This window comes from Arachis hypogaea, chromosome 7 (genome assembly GCF_003086295.3).
Source record: "Arachis hypogaea cultivar Tifrunner chromosome 7, arahy.Tifrunner.gnm2.J5K5, whole genome shotgun sequence".
Taxonomy (NCBI): Eukaryota; Viridiplantae; Streptophyta; class Magnoliopsida; order Fabales; family Fabaceae; genus Arachis; species Arachis hypogaea.
The window spans coordinates 52,389,493-52,407,235 of record NC_092042.1 but is presented as its reverse complement, the minus strand read 5'-3'; the positions used below and the strand labels follow the sequence as shown (position 1 = coordinate 52,407,235).

At 40.1% G+C, this 17,743-nt stretch overlaps 1 non-coding gene across 1 annotated transcript; it reads right to left on the bottom strand.

Annotated features, from left to right (window-relative positions):
• Positions 1–490: 490 nt before the first annotated feature.
• LOC112704606 (small nucleolar RNA R71) lies at positions 491–598 on the bottom strand. The gene has a single exon (XR_003155223.1). It is a non-coding gene; the product is annotated as a small nucleolar RNA R71 (small nucleolar RNA).
• Positions 599–17,743: the final 17,145 nt, after the last annotated feature.

The window sequence follows — 17,743 nt, the reverse complement described above, 5'->3', positions numbered from 1 at the left end:
TCCTGAACCTGAAAGGACTCTGAAGAGGAAACTAAGAGAAGCTAAATTACAACAATCCAGAGACAACCTTACAGAAATTTTCGAAAAGGGAGAGGAGATGGCAGCTGAAAATAATAATGCAAGGAGGATGCTTGGTGATTATACTACACCTACTTCCAAATTTGATGGAAGAAGCATCTCAATCCCTGCCATTGGAGCAAACAATTTTGAGCTAAAACCTCAACTAGTTGCTCTACTGCAACAGAACTGCATGTTCCATGGACTTCCATCAGAAGATCCCTACCAGTTTTTAACTGAGTTCTTGTAGATCTGTGAGACTGTTAAGACTAATGGAGTAGATCCTGAAGTCTACAGGCTCATGCTTTCCCCCTTTGCTATAAGAGACAGAGGTAGAATATGGTTGGATTCACAACCTAAAGATAACCTGGACTCTTGGGATAAGCTGGTCACGGCCTTCTTGGCTAAGTTCTTTCCTCCTCAAAAGCTGAGCAAGCTTAGAGTGGATGTTCAGACCTTCAAACAAAAAGATGGTGAATCCCTCTATGAAGCTTGGGAAAGATACAAGCAGATGACCAAAAGGTGTCCTTCTGACATGCTTTCAGAGTGGACCATTTTGGATATATTCTATTATGGTCTATCTGAGTTCTTTAAGATGTCACTAGACCATTCTGCAGGTGGGTCCATTCACCTAAAGAAAACGCCTGCAGAAGCTCAAGAACTTATTGACATGGTTGCAAATAACTAATTCATGTACACTTCTGAGAGGAATTTTATGAATAATGGGACGCCTCAGAGGAAGGGAGTTCTTGAAATTGATGCTCTGAATGCCATATTGGCTCAAAATAAAATGCTGACTCAGCAAGTCAACATGATTTCTCAAAGTCTGAATGGATGGCAAAATGCATCCAACAGTACTAAAGAGGCATCTTCTGAAGAAGAAGCCTATGATCCTGAGAACCCTGCAATGGCAGAGGTAAATTACATGGGTGAACCTAATGGAAACACCTATAACTCCTCATGGAGAAATCATCCAAATTTCTTATGGAAGGATCAACAAAAGCCTCAACAAGGCTTTAATAATGGTGGAAGAAATAGACTCAGCAATAGCAAGCCTTTTCCATCATCTTCTCAGCAACAGATAGAGAATTTTGAGCATAGCACCTCTAACTTAGCAAACATAATCTCTGATCTGTCTAAGGCCACTTTAAATTTCATGAGTGAAACAAGCTCCTCCATTAGAAATTTGGAGGCACAAGTGGGCCAGCTGAGTAAAAAAGTCACTGAAACTCCTCCTAGTACTCTCCCAAGCAATACTGAAGAGAATCCAAAAGGAGAGTGCAAGGCATTGACATAATCAACATGGCCGAACCTAGAGAGGAAGGAGAGGACGTGAATCCCAATGAGGAAGACCTCATGGGACGTCTCTCAAGCAAGAAGGAGTTCCCTATTGAGGACCCAAAGGAATCTGAAGGTCATATAGAGACCATAGAGATCCCATTAAACCTCCTTCTGCCGTTCATGAGCTCTGAAAACTATTCTTCTTCTGAAGAGGATAAAGATGTAACTGGAGAGCAAGTTGCTCAATATCTAGGAGCCATCATGAAGGTGAATGCCAAGTTGTTTGGTAATGAGACTTGGGAAGGTGAACCTCCCTTGCTCATTAGTGAACTAGATACATGGGTTCAGCAAACGTTACCTCAAAAGAAACAAGATCCTGGTAAATTTCTAATACCTTGTAACATAGGCACCATGACCTTTGAGAAGGCTCTGTGTGACCTAGGGTCAGGCATCAATCTAATGCCTCTCTCCGTAATAGAGAATCTAGGGATCATTGAGGTACAGCCTGCCACATTCTCATTAGAGATGGCAGACATATCACAAAGACAAGCTTATGGATTAGTAGAGGACGTGTTAGTGAAGGTTAAAGGCCTTTACATCCCTGCTGATTTCATAATCTTAGAGACTAGGAAGAATGAGGATGAATGCATCATCCTTGGAAGACCCTTCCTAGCCACAGCAGGAGCTGTGATTGATGTTAATAGAGGAGAATTAGTCCTTCAATTGAATGGGGACTACCTTGTGTTTAAAGCTCAAGGACATTCCTCTGCAACCATGGATAGGAAGCATGAAAAGCTTCTCTTAATACAGAGTCAAACAAAGCCCCCACAATCAAACTCTAAATTTGGTGTTGGGAGGCCACAACCAAACTCTAAGTTTGGTATTGAACTCCCACATTCAAACTCTAAGCTTGGTGTTGGTAGTCCACAACATTGACCTGATCACCTGTGAGGCTCCATGAGAGCCCACTGTCAAGCTAGTGACATTAAAAAAGTGCTTATTGGGAGGTAATCCAATTTTTATTTATCTAATTCTATTTTTATATTTATTGTTCTTTTATGTTTTATTAGGTTCATGATCATGTGGAGTCACAAAACAAATACTAAAATTAAAAACAAAATAAAAAACAGTAGAAGAAACAGCACACCTTAGAGGAAGGGCTTACTGGCGTTTAAACGCCAGTAAGGAGCATCTTTCTGGCGTTCAACGCCAGAACAGAGCACCTTTCTGGTGTTGAACGCCAGAAACAAGCAGCATTCTGGTGTTCAAATGCCAGGATTGCACCCAGAGGAAAGCTGGCGTTAAACGCCAGAGGCAAGCATGGAACTAGCGTTCAACGCCAGAAACATGCTGCAGATTGGCGTTGAACGCCCAAAACAAGCAACAACCTGGCGTTAAACGCAAGGATTGCATAAAGATGGCATTTTACATGCCTAATTGGCGCAGGAATGTTAAATCCTTGATACCTTAGGATCTGTGGACCCCACAGGATCACCTCAGGATCTGTGGACCCCACAGGATCCCCACCTACCTCAACTTACCTTCTCTCTTCTTCACACAATCCAATAACACTCTTCCCCAAACACCCTTCACCAATCACCTCCATCTCTCTTCCCAATTACCCTTTCACCACTCACATCCATCCACTTTCCCCCATAAACCCCACCTACCTTCAAAATTCAAAATCTCTTTCCCATTCAAACCCACCCTAAATGGCCGAACCTACTCCCCCTCCTTTCACTATATAAACCCCTCTATCCTTCTTCATTTTCACACACCAAAACCCTCTCTTCTTCACCTTAGCCGAAACCACCTTTCCTCCATATTTTCTTCTTCTTCTTCTTTTCTTTCTTCTTTTGCTCGAGGGTGAGCAATATTCTAAGTTTGGTGTGGTAAAAGCATAGCTTTTTTGTTTTTCCATAACTATTGATAGCACCAAAGGTCGGAGAAACCTCTAGAAAAGGAAAAGGGAAGACAAAAGCTTCCACCTCCGAGTCATGGGAGATGGAGAGATTCATCTCAAAAGCCCATCAAGACCACTTCTATGAAGTTGTGGCCAAGAAGAAGGTGATCCCCGAGGTCCCTTTCAAGCTCAAGAAAAATGAGTATCCGGAGATCCGACATGAGATCCAAAGAAGAAGTTGGCAAGTTCTGACCAACCCCATTCAATAAGTCAGAATCTTAATGGTTCAAGAGTTCTATGCCAATGCATGGATCACTAGGAACCATGATCAAAGAATGAACCCGAATCCAAAGAATTATCTTACAATGGTTCGGGGGAAATACTTAGATTTCAGTCTGGAAAATGTGAGGTTGGCATTCAACTTGCCTATGATGCAAGAAGATGCACGCCCCTACACTAGAAGGGTCAACTTTGATCAAAGGTTGGACCAAGTCCTTATGGACATATGTGTGGAAGGAGCTCAATGGAAAAGAGACCCAAAAGGCAAGCCGGTTCAATTGAGAAGACTGGACCTTAAGCCTGTGGCTAGAGGATGGTTAGAGTTCATCCAACGCTCCATCATCCTCACTAGCAACCGATCTGAAGTTACTGTGGATCGGGCCATCATGATCCATAGCATCATGATTGGAGAGGAAGTAGAAGTTCATGAAGTCATCACTCTTGAATTCTACAAAATAACCAAAAAACCCTCTACCTTGGCAAGGCTAGCTTTTCCTGATCTCATTTGCCATCTATGCTACTCAGTTGGAGTTATCATAGAAGGAGATATCCTCATTGAGGAGGACAAGCCCATCACTAAGAATAGGATGGAGCAAACAAGAGAGCCCATTCATGGATCTCAAGAGACGCATGAGGAAGCTCATCAACAAGGAATCCCTGAGATGCCTCAAGGGATGCATTTTCCTCCAAATAACTATTGGGAACAACTCAACACTTCTCTAGAAGACTTGAGTTATAACATGGACCAATTAAGGGTAGAACACCAAGAGCACTCCATCATTCTCCATGAGATTAGATAAGGTCAAAGAGCAATGAGGGAGGAGCAACATAGGCAAGGAAGAGACATAGAAGAGCTCAAGGACATCATTGGTCCATCAAGAAGAAGACGCCACCATCACTAAGGTGGACTCATTCCTTGCTCTTATTTCTCTGTTTTTCGGTTTTTATGCTATAAGTTTGTCTATGTTTGTGTCTTCATTACATGATCATTAGTCTTTAGTAACTATATCTTAAGGCTATGAATAATTCCATGAATCCTTCACCTCTCTTAAATGAAAAATGTTTTTAATACAAAAGAACAAGAAGTACATGAGTTTCGAATTCATCCTTGAATTTAGTTTAATTATATTGATGTGGTGACAATACTTTTTGTTTATTGAATGAATGCTTGAACAGTGCATATTCTTTATCTTGTTGTTTATGAATGTTAAAATTGTTGGCTCTTGAAAGAATGATGAAAAAGAAAAATGTTATTGATAATCTAAAAAATCATGAAATTGATTTTTGAAGCAAGAAAAAACAGTGAAAAAGCAAAAGCTTGCGAAAAAAAAATTGGCAAAAAAATATAGAAGAAAAAGAAAAAGCAAGCAGAAAAAGTCAATAGCCCTTAAAACTAAAAGGCAAGGGTAAAAAGGATCCAAGGCTTTGAGCATCAATGGATAGGAGGGCCCAAGGAAATAAAATCCAGGCCTAAGCAGCTAAATCAAGCTGTCCCTAACCATGTGGTTGTGGCATGCAGGTCCAAGTGAAAAACTTGAGACTGAGTCGTTAAAGTCGTGATCCAAAGCAAAAAGAGTGTGCTTAAGAGCTCTGGACACCTCTAACTGGGGACTTTAGCAAAGCTAAGTCACAATCTGAAAAGGTTCACACAGTCATGTGTCTGTGGCATTTATGTATCCGGTGGTAATACTAGAAAACAAAGTGCTTAGGGCCACGGTCAAGACTCATAAAGTAGCTGTGTTCAAGAATCAACATACTTAACTAGGAGAATTAATAACACTATCTGAACTCTGAGTTCCTATAGATGCCAATCATTCTAAACTTCAAGGGATAAAGTGAGATGCCAAAACTATTCAGAAGCAAAAAGCTACAAGTCCCGCTCATCTAGTTATAACTAATATTCATTGATATTTTAAGATTTATAGTATATTCTCTTCTTTTTATCCTATTTGATTTTCAGTTGCTTGGGGACAAGCAACAATTTAAGTTTGGTGTTGTGATGAGCGGATAATTTATACGCTTTTTGGCATTGTTTTTAGGTAGTTTTTAGTAGGATCTAGCTACTTTTAGGGATGTTTTCATTAGTTTTTATGCAAAATTCACATTTCTGGACTTTACTATGAGTTTTGTGTTTTTCTGTGATTTCAGGTATTTGCTGAAATTGAGGGACCTGAGCAAAACTCTGATAGAGGGCTGACAAAGGACTACTAATGCTGTTGGAATCTGATCTCCCTGTACTCGAAATATATTTTCTGGAGCTACAGAACTCCAAATGGCGTGCTCTCAACAGCGTTGGAAAGTAAACATCTAGAGCTTTCCAGCAATATATAATAGTCCATACGTTATACGAGATTAGACGATGCAAAATGGCGTTCAGCGCCAGTTCCATGCTTCATTCTGGAGTCAAACGCCAGAAACACGTCACAAACCAGAGTTAAATGCCAAAAACATGTTACAACTTGGCGTTTAACTCCAAAAGAAGCCTCTGTACGTGTAAAGCTCAAGCTCAGCCCAAGTACACACCAAGTGGGCCCCGGAAGTGGATTTCTGCATCAATTACTTATTTCTGTAAACCCTAGTAGCTAGTCTAGTATAAATAGGACATGTTACTATTGTATTAGACATCTTTGGTCCCAGTTTTAATCTATTCTTCATCTTAGGAGATTATTGATCACGTTCATGGGGGCTGGCCTCTCGGCTATGCCTGGACCATCACTTATGTATTTTCAACGGTGGAGTTTCTACACACCATAGATTAAGGGTGTGGAGCTTTGCTGTACCTCGAGTTTTAATGCAATTACTACTATTTTCTATTCAATTCATGCTTATTCTTATTCTAAGATATTTGCTGCACTTCAACATGATGAATGTGATGATCCATGACACTCATCATCATTCTCACCTATGAACGCGTGACGGACAACCACTTCTGTTCTACCTTAGACCGAGCGCATATCTCTTGGGTTCGTTAATCAGAATCTTTGTGGTACAAGCTAGAATTATTGACAGCCATTCTTGAGAATCCGGAAAGTCTAAACCTTGTTCTTATGTATTTTCAACGGTGGAGTTTCTACACACCATAGATTAAGGTGTGGAGCTCTGCTGTACCTCGAGTATTAATGCAATTACTATTGTTCTTCTATTCAATTCAGCTTGTTCTTGTTCCAAGATATCACTTGTTCTTCAACTTGATGAATGTGATGATCCATAACACTCATCATCATTCTCACCTATGAACGTGTGCCTGACAACCACCTCCATTCTACCTTAGATTGGGTGGATATCTCTTGGATTCTTTAACTGGAATCTTCGTGGTATAAGCTAGAATTGATGGCGGCATTCAAGAGAATCCGGAAGGTCTAAACCTTGTTTGTGGTATTCTGAGTAGGATTCAATGATTGAATGACTGTGACGAGCTTCAAACTCGCGATTGTGGGGCGTTAGTGACAGACGCAAAAGAATCATTGGATTCTATTCCGACATGATCGAGAACCGACAGCTGAATAGCCGTGCCGTGACAGGGTGCGTTGAACATTTTAGCCACTGACAACGGTAAAACCCTACATACAGCTTGCCATGGAAAGGAGTAAGAAGGATTGGATGAAGACAGTAGGAAAACAGAGAGACGGAAGGAACACAGCATCTCCGTACGCTTATCTGAAATTCCCACCAATGAATTGCATAAGTATCGCTATCTTTATCCTTATGTTTTATTCATCATTCATAACCATTTGAGTTTGCCTGACTAAGATTTACAAGGTGACCATAGCTTGCTTCATACCAACAATCTCTGTGGGATCGACCCTTACTCGCATAAGGTTTATTACTTGAACGACCCAGTACACTTGCTGGTTAGTTGTGCGAAGTTGTGTTTATGCCATGGTATTGAACACCAAGTTTTTGGATTCATCACTGGGGATTATTTGAGTTGTAGTGATCACAATTTTGTGCACCATCACCCTGGGCTTGGTCAACACAAACAAATAAAGGAATAGACAAAAGGAAAGTCGGACACCTAACTCATGACACAATAGCTGCAAAATCTTCATGAAGGCCCAAGAGTTGGAATGAAGCTGAGAAGGGGCAAGATTATAGTTCAAATGATGTCGGTCTCAAACTCAGTAAAGGGAAGGGTAACACCCAACTTAGTAAAAAAGCAATCATATGCATAAAAGAAAGGGCGATCTGCCCGATCTAAGGAAGGAAAACTAACCCTCTCCTCGGGGTTGGGCGACACCAACTCATAGTCCTTCTCATCCTCCCTATTCCTATAAATCCTATGATTCCTCCTAAATTTTTCACAATATTCCTGATCCGCTACAGTAACACATCCTAATACCACAGAATCTAACCAGTCAGCCATACCAGGAGGAACCTTTGTAGAAATCTCAACAATATTTCTAGGAGTAGACATAGAAACTACACCTACAACAAGAAAACGAAAAGGCGTCACTACCAAACAACTCGGCCAAAATAGAAAAAGGGAAGAAATAGCTAGCAAACAGCAGATGGCGCCCCAAGGTTCACAAAAACAAAGATCACCACTACAACCTAGAGGCACCCTTTGGAGGCAGTACAAGAACAGAGAGAAAACACAAGGGATTAAAAGAAAACCCAAAATCCCTAGCCTTTTCAACAGCAGTAAAAAGAAAAGATCAAAACTTTAGAGTAACAAAAACCTGCAACGCCAGAAGCAAACACAAAATAAAGGATAAGGAGAAACGCGAAATGATTAAAGACAAGTACCAACCTGAGAGAAGAAGCAATGGTGACAAGCGAACAGCAAATTCGCGGATGATCCACACCAATAATTGCCTCGAAGCTTCAAAGAGAAGGGAAACTTAGGGCAAAACCAAAGAACAAAACAAAAGAATGTTCTATAGAGAACAAAAGAAAGACAGATAGAAGCAAAAGAGAAGAGAGAAAATGCCCCCTATGACTTTTGAACAAAATGCCCAAATTAATAGGCATTAAAGGCACTCGCACAACTAAGAAACTGCTACGCTCGAAAATGACACGACATTTAAAGGTGAAATGCTTCGCGTTTTGAAGTAAAATTAAATGCGCAAAACCCACCCGAAAAGAAACGACCAGGATGCAACCAGACAATGCTTGAGCACAACCTTCACAATGAGGTCGAAGCTCAGCAGAAGCATGACCTCGTGAGGAGGATGAAGCTCAGGCAGGGGAACTGTTCATACACTGGTCCGAGTTGAAGGGTCGGGACGACTGAAGACAAAAAGGCCGACCTTCTGAAAGGTTAGCCTGCTACCGACCTCTTTGATTAAAGAGCTCGGACAATCTCCCCAGAGGCCCAAGGAAGCTCAAAGTGAAGAACCACCGCCCACTAGAAAGGCGGTTGGCCAAAGATATGATCTCACCCACAAAAGATAAGATAATATAACAAACTTATCTCAAAGGAAGATCATTAAACACCACTATAAATACACCGGAGCACCCAGGTATAACTCATACTCCAATTTCTACTAAAAACCTACCTAAAGCCCGTACTGACTTAAGCATCAGAGTCTTTTGCAGGTACCACCACCCCCTGGTGATCGAGGAGCAGGAGCACCTCAAGCTCTGACAAGTTCGGGCACGACAGGTTCAATTAAGCCAGAAGATCTTATCCGAGATTGACCTCAACGTTTCAGGAACCCTTGGAACACTTTTTCTTTTGATTTTTCTTTTTATTTCTTTTTTCTGTTTGTTTTGCTTCAATATCAATCTTCTTTTTTTAGTTGAGAGAATTAATAATATTTCTCTAAGCTCTTGTCCCTTAAGACCAATATTCTCAACTCCAACATCAAATATGCACAGTTAATTCATATATTCAGAATTAAAGATAATGTACCACATGAAAGTACAAGAACATGCAATATATAACTCATAATCTCATGCCTTTTAATACTTCTTTTTGTTTTGATTTTTGTTTAAGTTCAGAGCACAATACATGAGACATCTTTTAAAAATAAACATAAAATACTGAAATAAATAACTAAACTAGAAAGCAAGAAAATCCTAATAGTGATCATACAAACTCAGAAAAGAAAACAGAAAATATAATGAAATACTAGAAAATAGAAATAAGATAAAAGAGAGGGAGAATGAAACTCAACCACCTCAGTAATGGTGGCTGTTGCTCCCTCCGAAGAATCCTCTAGAGCGCTTAAGCTCCTCTATGTCACGCCCTTGCCTTCCCTGCTCCTCCATCATCTGGTGAAGAAGAGCAGAGTGATCTTGATGCTCTAGCCTCAATTGATCAACCGATGACGTCAGCTCCCCTAAAGATGTGGTCAACTGATCCCAGTAGTCACGGAGAGGAAAGTACATCCCCTGAGGCATCTCTGGGATACCTTGTGGAGGCGGTGGAACTGGCTCCTGCTGCTGTCCGTGTATGGGCTCTCTAGCGTGCTCCATACCTTTCTTTGTGATTGGTCTCTCATCGTCGATCGGGGTATCTCCCTCAATGTGAGCTCTAGCTACTGCACATAGGTAGTGGATGAGATAAGGGAATGCCATCCTCGCAGTGGTGGAGGACTTGTTAGCTATTCTGTAAAACTCCTAAGGGATCACCTCATGCACCTTCACCTTGTTTCCGAGCATAATACAGTGAATTATCACTGCTTACTCGACTGTAACCTCAAAGCGGTTACTCGTAGGATGATAGAACATTGGATCAACTCCAACCATCCTCTAGTTACTGGCCTAAGGTCATGCCTACCCAGCTGGTAAGGCCGACATTGAGCATGCCTCTTCCACTGAGCTCTAGGTACGCATATGTCAGCAAGGACTTAATCCAACTTTTGGTTAGTGTTAACCCTGTGAGTGTATGACTGAGGGTCCTCTTTTGGCTTTGGCAACTGTAGCGCCACCCTCACACTCTCCGGGATGAAATCCATGATGTGTCCTCTGACCATGGTGCGCCAATTTTTCGGCTCCAGATTCATGCTTCTATCATGCTTGCTCGTCACTTAAGCATTTGCGTAGAACTCTCGCACCAAAACACTCCAACCTCAGTCATGAGATTGGCCATAACTTTCTGACCCCGTCTTAGAATTTGAAATTGGATCTCCGGATACTCATCATCCTTCAAGTTGAAGGGGACATCGGTAATCACCTTCTTCTTCCTTACCACCTTATAAAAATGATCTTGACGAGTCTTGAAAAAGAATCGTGCGAAATTGATGAATCCATATTTGATGATGATTTTTGGTTAGAATTGAATGAATTTTATCACATAAACACACACTTATTCCCTTGAATAGCATGCTTTTGAACTTTCCTCCCAAATTGTGCTTGATTATGAAAATATACTCTTTTGTGCTTAGTTTGATCTATTTTTATTCCATTTGCCTTCCATTCGATGCCTTGATGTGTATGTGAGTGATTTCAGGTGAAGAAATCCCATGGATCGAAAGTGGGGGCTTTCTCCTTTCTTTTCCTTGAGGATTTTCCGATTTTGGGTGCCATGGAGGTAAGAATGAAAAAACACAAAGCGGAGCATTGGTGCACAAAATTGACTCCATAATATTCACACAGATAGACTGGCAAGTGTACTGGGTCGTCCAAGTAATATCTCAGGTGAGTGAGGGTCAATCCCACAGAGATTGTTGGTTTGAACAAGCAATGGATACCCTGTAGATCTTAGTCAGGCAGATAGAAAATATAGTTGTTGTGGAAAAACGCATAAAAATAGAATAAATAAAGTGTTACTGGATTGGTGTGAAATCAGTGATGAGAGAACGGTTGAGGTTTCGAAGATGCTTCCTCTTTTTGGATCATTTTTTTCTACTGTCTACTTCAACTTCTGATTATTCATTCCATGGCAGGCTGTAAGTGATTTACTCCAGGTCAGTGGTCATTAATCTCCTCTGCTTCAGATTAAACGCCGGGTTAGTGGTCATCCAATCTGAATGGGGGTGAAGCTCTAGTAGTCCATTCCCTTGGTGATCCCACTCAAAACGTCACAGACAAGGTCGGATCTTCCGGATTAGAGAATGCTACTTCACGATTCTAGCCTATACCACAAAGGCCCTAATTTCCACATATCTCGGCTGAATTGATCTCCTCCTTAAATACTAGTCTAATAGCTAAAGATTACAGAAATAGGATAAACTAGGTTGATAGTGCAAAAATCCACTTCTTGGGCCTACTTGGTGAGTGTTTGGGCTGAGCTAAGGGTGACTCCACGAGCTAGTACCCTTCTTGGGCATTAAACGCCAGCTTTGGACTCCTTTTTAGGCGTTGGACGCCAGCTCTGCTCCCTTTTGAGCGTCCAATGCCAGGAAGAGGGTGAAGTGCTGACGTTGCACACCAATTTTGGACCTTCATTTCTAGAGCAAAGTATGGACTATTATATCCTAGATGTTAGCTTTCTAATGCTTTTGAGAGCACGCCATTTGGACTTCTGTAACTCCAAAAATGCTCCTTCGAGTTCACGAAGGTCAGAATCCGACAGCATCTGTAATCCTTTCTCTGTCTCTGACTCAGACTTTTCCAAAGCTCCTCATTTTTAGCTAAAATTTACCTGAAATCATCATAAAACACACAAATCAAACTAGAATCCAAAAATGTGAATTTTGCACTAAAACTTATGAAAATATAATAAAACTTAAACAAAACATAATAAAAACTATATGAAAATGATGCCAAAAAGTGTACAAAATATCCGCTCATCAAGCGTCCAAAATCAAACTTAAAAGCTTTGCTCGTCCTCAAGCAAAATAAAAATAGAAAAGTGAGAAAAAGAGAAGAAAATAGAAGAAAGAGATAGAGGAGAGAAGGGAAGGGCTTCGGCCTTTGGGGGGGAAAAGGGGGAAAGATGAAGAAGAGGAAGTGTGTATGGTGAAATATAAGTAAAAGGGGAAGAGTAGTGTGAGGTATGGTGAAAGTGCATGAAGAATGTGGTATTTATGGGTGAGGGTGGGAGGGCTTTCGATCATGGGGTGGGAATGGTGGGGGGAATTGAATTTGAATTTGAGTTGTTGGGAGGAGAGATTGATGGGAAAGATGAGAGTGGATTATGTGAGGTGGGAGGTTGGTTGAGAAAATCTAGGGATTTGATGGAAGATAAGATGGATGAATGTGGATAGAAAAGTGGGGTGAAGAGGAGATAGAATGGATAAGATTGGTCAAAAGGTGGTTGTTGGTTGGGATTAACCAATGGCCAAAGAAGCTTCTTGAAATTCGAATTCTGCAGCATTCCTCCCCCTGTGTGCTGAACGCCGGTCATCCCACTTTTTTTATGCTTCTGGCGTTTAATGCCATGAATGGGTGTTAAATGCCCTAAGGGGACTGATGATCGGATAATTTATATGCTTTTTTGCATTGTTTTTAGGTAGTTTTTAGTAGGATCTAACTACTTTTAGGGATGTTTTTATTAGTTTTTATGCAAAATTCACATTTCTAGACTTTACTATGAGTTTGTGTATTTTTCTGTGATTTCAGGTATTTTCTGGCTGAAATTGAGGGACTTGAGCAAAAATCTAATTCAGGCTGAAAAAGGACTGCTGAAGTTGTTGGATTCTGACCTCCTTACACTCAAAATAGATTTTCTGGAGCTACAAAACTCCAAATGGCGTGCTCTCAATGGAGTTGGAAAGTACACATCTAGAGCTTTCCAGAAATATATGATAGTCCATACTTTGTTCGAGTTTAGATGACGCAAACTGGCGTTCAACACCAGTTCCATGCTGCATTCTGGAGTAAAACGCCAGAAACACGTCACAAACCAGAGTTAAATGCCAAACAGACATTACAACTTGGCGTTTAACTCCAAGAGAAGCCTCTGCACGTGTAAAGCTCAAGCTCAGCCCAAGCACAAACCAAAGTGGGCTCCGGAAGTGGATTTCTGCATTTAGACTTATTTCTGTAAACCCTAGTAACTAGTCTAGTATAAATAGGACATTTTACTATTGTATTAGACATCTTTGGTCTCAGTTTTAATCAGCTGTTCATCTTAGGAGACTATTGATCACGTTTTGGAGGCTGGCCTCTCGGCCATGCCTGGACCATCACTTATGTATTTTCAACGGTGGAGTCTCTACACACCTTAGATTAAGGTGTGGAGCTCTGCTGTACCTTGAGTATTAATTCAATTACTACTATTTTCTATTCAATTCAGCGTATTCTTGTTCTAAGATACCATTTGTACTTCAACCTGATGGATGTGATGATCTGTGACACTCATCATCATCCATCCTTATGAACGCGTGCCTGACAACCACCTCCGTTCTATAAGCGAGATCTAGAGTGTGTATCTCTTGGATTCCTGATGCACGACGCATGGTTGCCCTCGCCTGACAACCGAGCCTTCCATTTTGTGAGATCAGAGTCTTCGTGGTATAAGCTAGAATCCATTGGCAGCTGATGAGCGGATAATTTATACGCTTTTTGGCATTATTTTTAGTATGTTTTTAGTATGTTTTAGTTAGTTTTTATTATATTTTTATTATTTTTTATTTAAAATTCACTTTTCTGGACTTTACTATGAGTTTGTGTGTTTTTCTGTGATTTCAGGTATTTTCTGGCTGAAATTGAGGGACCTGAGCAAAAATCTGATTCAGAGGCTGAAAAAGGACTGCAGATGCTGTTGGATTCTGACCTCCCTGCACTTGAAGTGGATTTTCTGGAGCTACAGAAGCCCAATTGGCGCGCTCTTAATTGCGTTGGAAAGTAGACATCCAGGGCCTTCCAGCAGTATATAATAGTCCATACTTTTCGCGAGCTTTGATGGCCCAAACAGGCGTTTCAAGTCAGCTCAAGAATTCTAGCGTTAAACGCCGGAACTGGCACAAAAGTGGAAGTTAAACGCCCAAACTGGCACAAAAGCTGGCGTTTAACTCCAAGAAGAGTCTCTACACATGAAAGCTTTAATGCTCAGCCCAAGCAGACACCAAGTGGGCCCGGAAGTGGATTTTTACGTCATTTACTCATTTTTGTAAACCCTAAGCTACTAGGTCTCTATAAATAGGACCTTTTGCTATTGTATATTCATCTTGGTTCTTCTGGTTCCCTCTCTGGGGCCGAAGCCAATGATCACCATTATCACTTATGTATTTTCAACGGTGGAGTTTCTACACACCATAGATTAAGGTGTGGAGCTCTGCTGTACCTCGAGTATTAATGCAATTACTATTGTTCTTCTATTCAATTCAACCTATTCTTGTTCTAAGATATCACTTGTTCTTCAACTTGATGAATGTGATGATCCGTGACACTCATCATCATTCTCACCTATGAGCGTGTGCCTGACAACCACCTCCGTTCTACCTTAGATTGAGTGGATATCTCTTGGATTCCTTAATCAGAATCTTCGTGGTATAAGCTAGAATTGATGGCGGCATTCTTAAGAATCCGGAAGGTCTAAACCTTGTCTGTGGTATTCTGAGTAGGATTCAAGGATTGAATGACTGTGACAAGCTTCAAACTCGCGATTGTGGGGCGTTAGTGAAAGACGCAAAAAGAATCACTGGATTTTATTCTGACATGAACGAGAACCGACAGATGAATAGCCGTGCTGTGACAGAGCGCATTGAACATTTTCACTGAGAGGACGGGACTGTAGCCATTGACAATGGTGATGCCCAACATACAGCTTGCCATGGAAAGGAGTAAGAAGGATTGGATGAAGACAGCAGGAAAGCAGAGAGACGGAAGGGACAAAGCATCTCCATACGCTTATCTGAAATTCTCACCAATGAATTACATAAGTATCTCTATCTTTATTTTACATTTTATTCATCTTTTAGTTATCAATCCTCCATAACCATTTGAATCCGCCTGACTGAGATTTACAAGATGACCATAGCTTGCTTCATACCAACAATCTTCGTGGGATCGACCCTTACTCGCGTAAGGTTTATTACTTGGACGACCCAGTGCACTTGCTGGTTAGTTGTACGAAGTTGTGATAAAGAGTTGAGATTGCAATTGAGTGTATCATGTTGATGGCGCCATTGATGATCACAATTTCATGCACCAAGTTTTTGGCGCCGTTGCCGGGGATTGTTTGAGTTTGGACAACTGATGGTTCATCTTGTTGCTTAGATTAGGTAATTTTATTTTATGTTTAAGCTTTTTACTTTTCGAAAATTTCTCAAAAATACAAAAAAATATTTCTATTTTGTTCTTCAGAGTTTTTAAGAATGGATTCTAGAGTTTCATGATGATTTGTTGAAGTATGGCTGGCTGTGAAGCCATGTCTAATCTTTTGGACCGAGGTTTCAACTTATCATCACAAGAGCTTGTTGATTTCTTTCAATTTTGCTGTTGTGAGCAATGATCTGCTAAAGCTTGGCTGGCCATTGGCCATGTCTAGTGTTTTGGACCGGTGCTTTCACTGAAAGCTTGGCTGGCTGTGAAGCCATGTCTAATTCCTGGACCGGAGTCTTAGACTAGCATTGCAATGATTCCTGGAATTCTCATTAAGAATTTTGAACCCTTGTTTTTCTTTTCCACTCAATTTTCGAAAAAGCACAAAAAAAAAATTTTAAATCTTAAAATCAAAAATATTTTTATGTTTCTTGTTTGAGTCTAGTGTCTAATTTTAAGTTTGGTGTCAATTGCATGTCTTTATTCTTCTAATTTTCGAAAATTACATGCATTATGTTCTTCATTGATTTTCAAGTTGTTCTTGATGATTTCCTTGCTCTGATCTTTAAATTCTCTTGTCTTGAGTGTTTTGTTGTTTCTCATATGCATTCTCAATTTGTTAGTGTCAATAGTATACAAACTTCTAAGTTTGGTGTCTTGCATGCATTGTTTATTTGATTTTAGTTGCATTTTAATTATTCCTCATCATTAAAAATTCAAAAAAATTCTTAATTTGTGTCTTTTCAAGTCAATAATACAGAGAATTGAAAATTCAGAACATACAACAGAGGAATTACACAGAAAAAGTTGGGCGTTCAAAACGCCCAGTAAAGAAGGAAAACTGGCGTTTAAACGCCAGCCAGGGTACCTGGCTGGGCGTTTAACGCCCAAAAGGGTAGCATTTTGGGCGTTAAACGCCAGAATGGATACCATTCTGGGCGTTTAACGCCAGGATGGCACAAGAGGGAAGATTTTGTTTTTAATTCAATTTTTTTTTAGTTTTCATAATTTTTCACAATCAAATCTTTTTTAAATCATATCTTTTCAATCATATATTTTCAAAATCAATTTCTTTCCTTTTTCAAAAATACTTGCTAACAATTAATGATTTGATTCAACATTTCAAGTATGTTGCCTTTTCTGTTGAGAAAGGTTTAATGTTTGAATCATATCTTTAAAATTTCCTGTTAGCCAAGTCATTAATTTTAAAAATCAAATTTTTTTTAAATTGTTTTTCAATCATATCTCTTTAAAACCATAACTTTTCAATCATATCTTTTTAATCACATTTTTTTTCAAAATTAATTTTTCAATCATATCTTTTTGATTTCTAATTTCAAAATCTTTTTCAAAATCACTTTATTTCTTTCCCAACTTTAATTTTCAAAAGTTCTTCCCCTCTTCTCACATCCTTCTATTTAAGGATTGACACTCCTCCTCAATGCACAATTCGAACTCTATCCCTCTTGATAAGTTCGAATTCTTCTACCTCCTCCTTCTATTCTTCTTTTCCTCTGATACCTCAAGGAATCTCTATACTGTGACATAGAGGATTCCATATTTTCTTGTTCTCTTCTCTTTCATATGAGCAGGAGCAAAGACAAAAGCATTCTTGTTGAGGCTGACACTGAACCTGAAAGGACCTTAAAGCGGAAGCTAAGAGAAGCTAAAGCACTACTCTCTGTAGAGGACCTAACAGAAATCTTCAAACAAGAAGAAGACATGGCAGCCGAAAACAACAACAATGCCAATAATGCAAGGAAGGTGCTTGGTGACTTTACTGCACCTACTTCCGACTTCTATGGGAGAAGCATCTCTATCCCTGCCATTGGAGCAAACAACTTTGAGCTGAAGCCTCAATTAGTTTCTCTAATGCAACAGAATTGCAAGTTTCATGGACTTCCACTGGAAGATCCTTATCAGTTCTTAGCTGAATTCTTGCAGATCTGTGACACTGTCAAGACCAATGGGGTTGACCCTGAGGTCTACAGACTTATGCTATTCCCTTTTGCTGTAAGAGACAGAGCTAGGATATGGTTGGACTCACAACCTAAAGAAAGCCTGAACTCCTGGGAAAAGTTAGTCAATGCCTTCTTGGCAAAGTTCTTTCCACCTCAAAAATTGAGT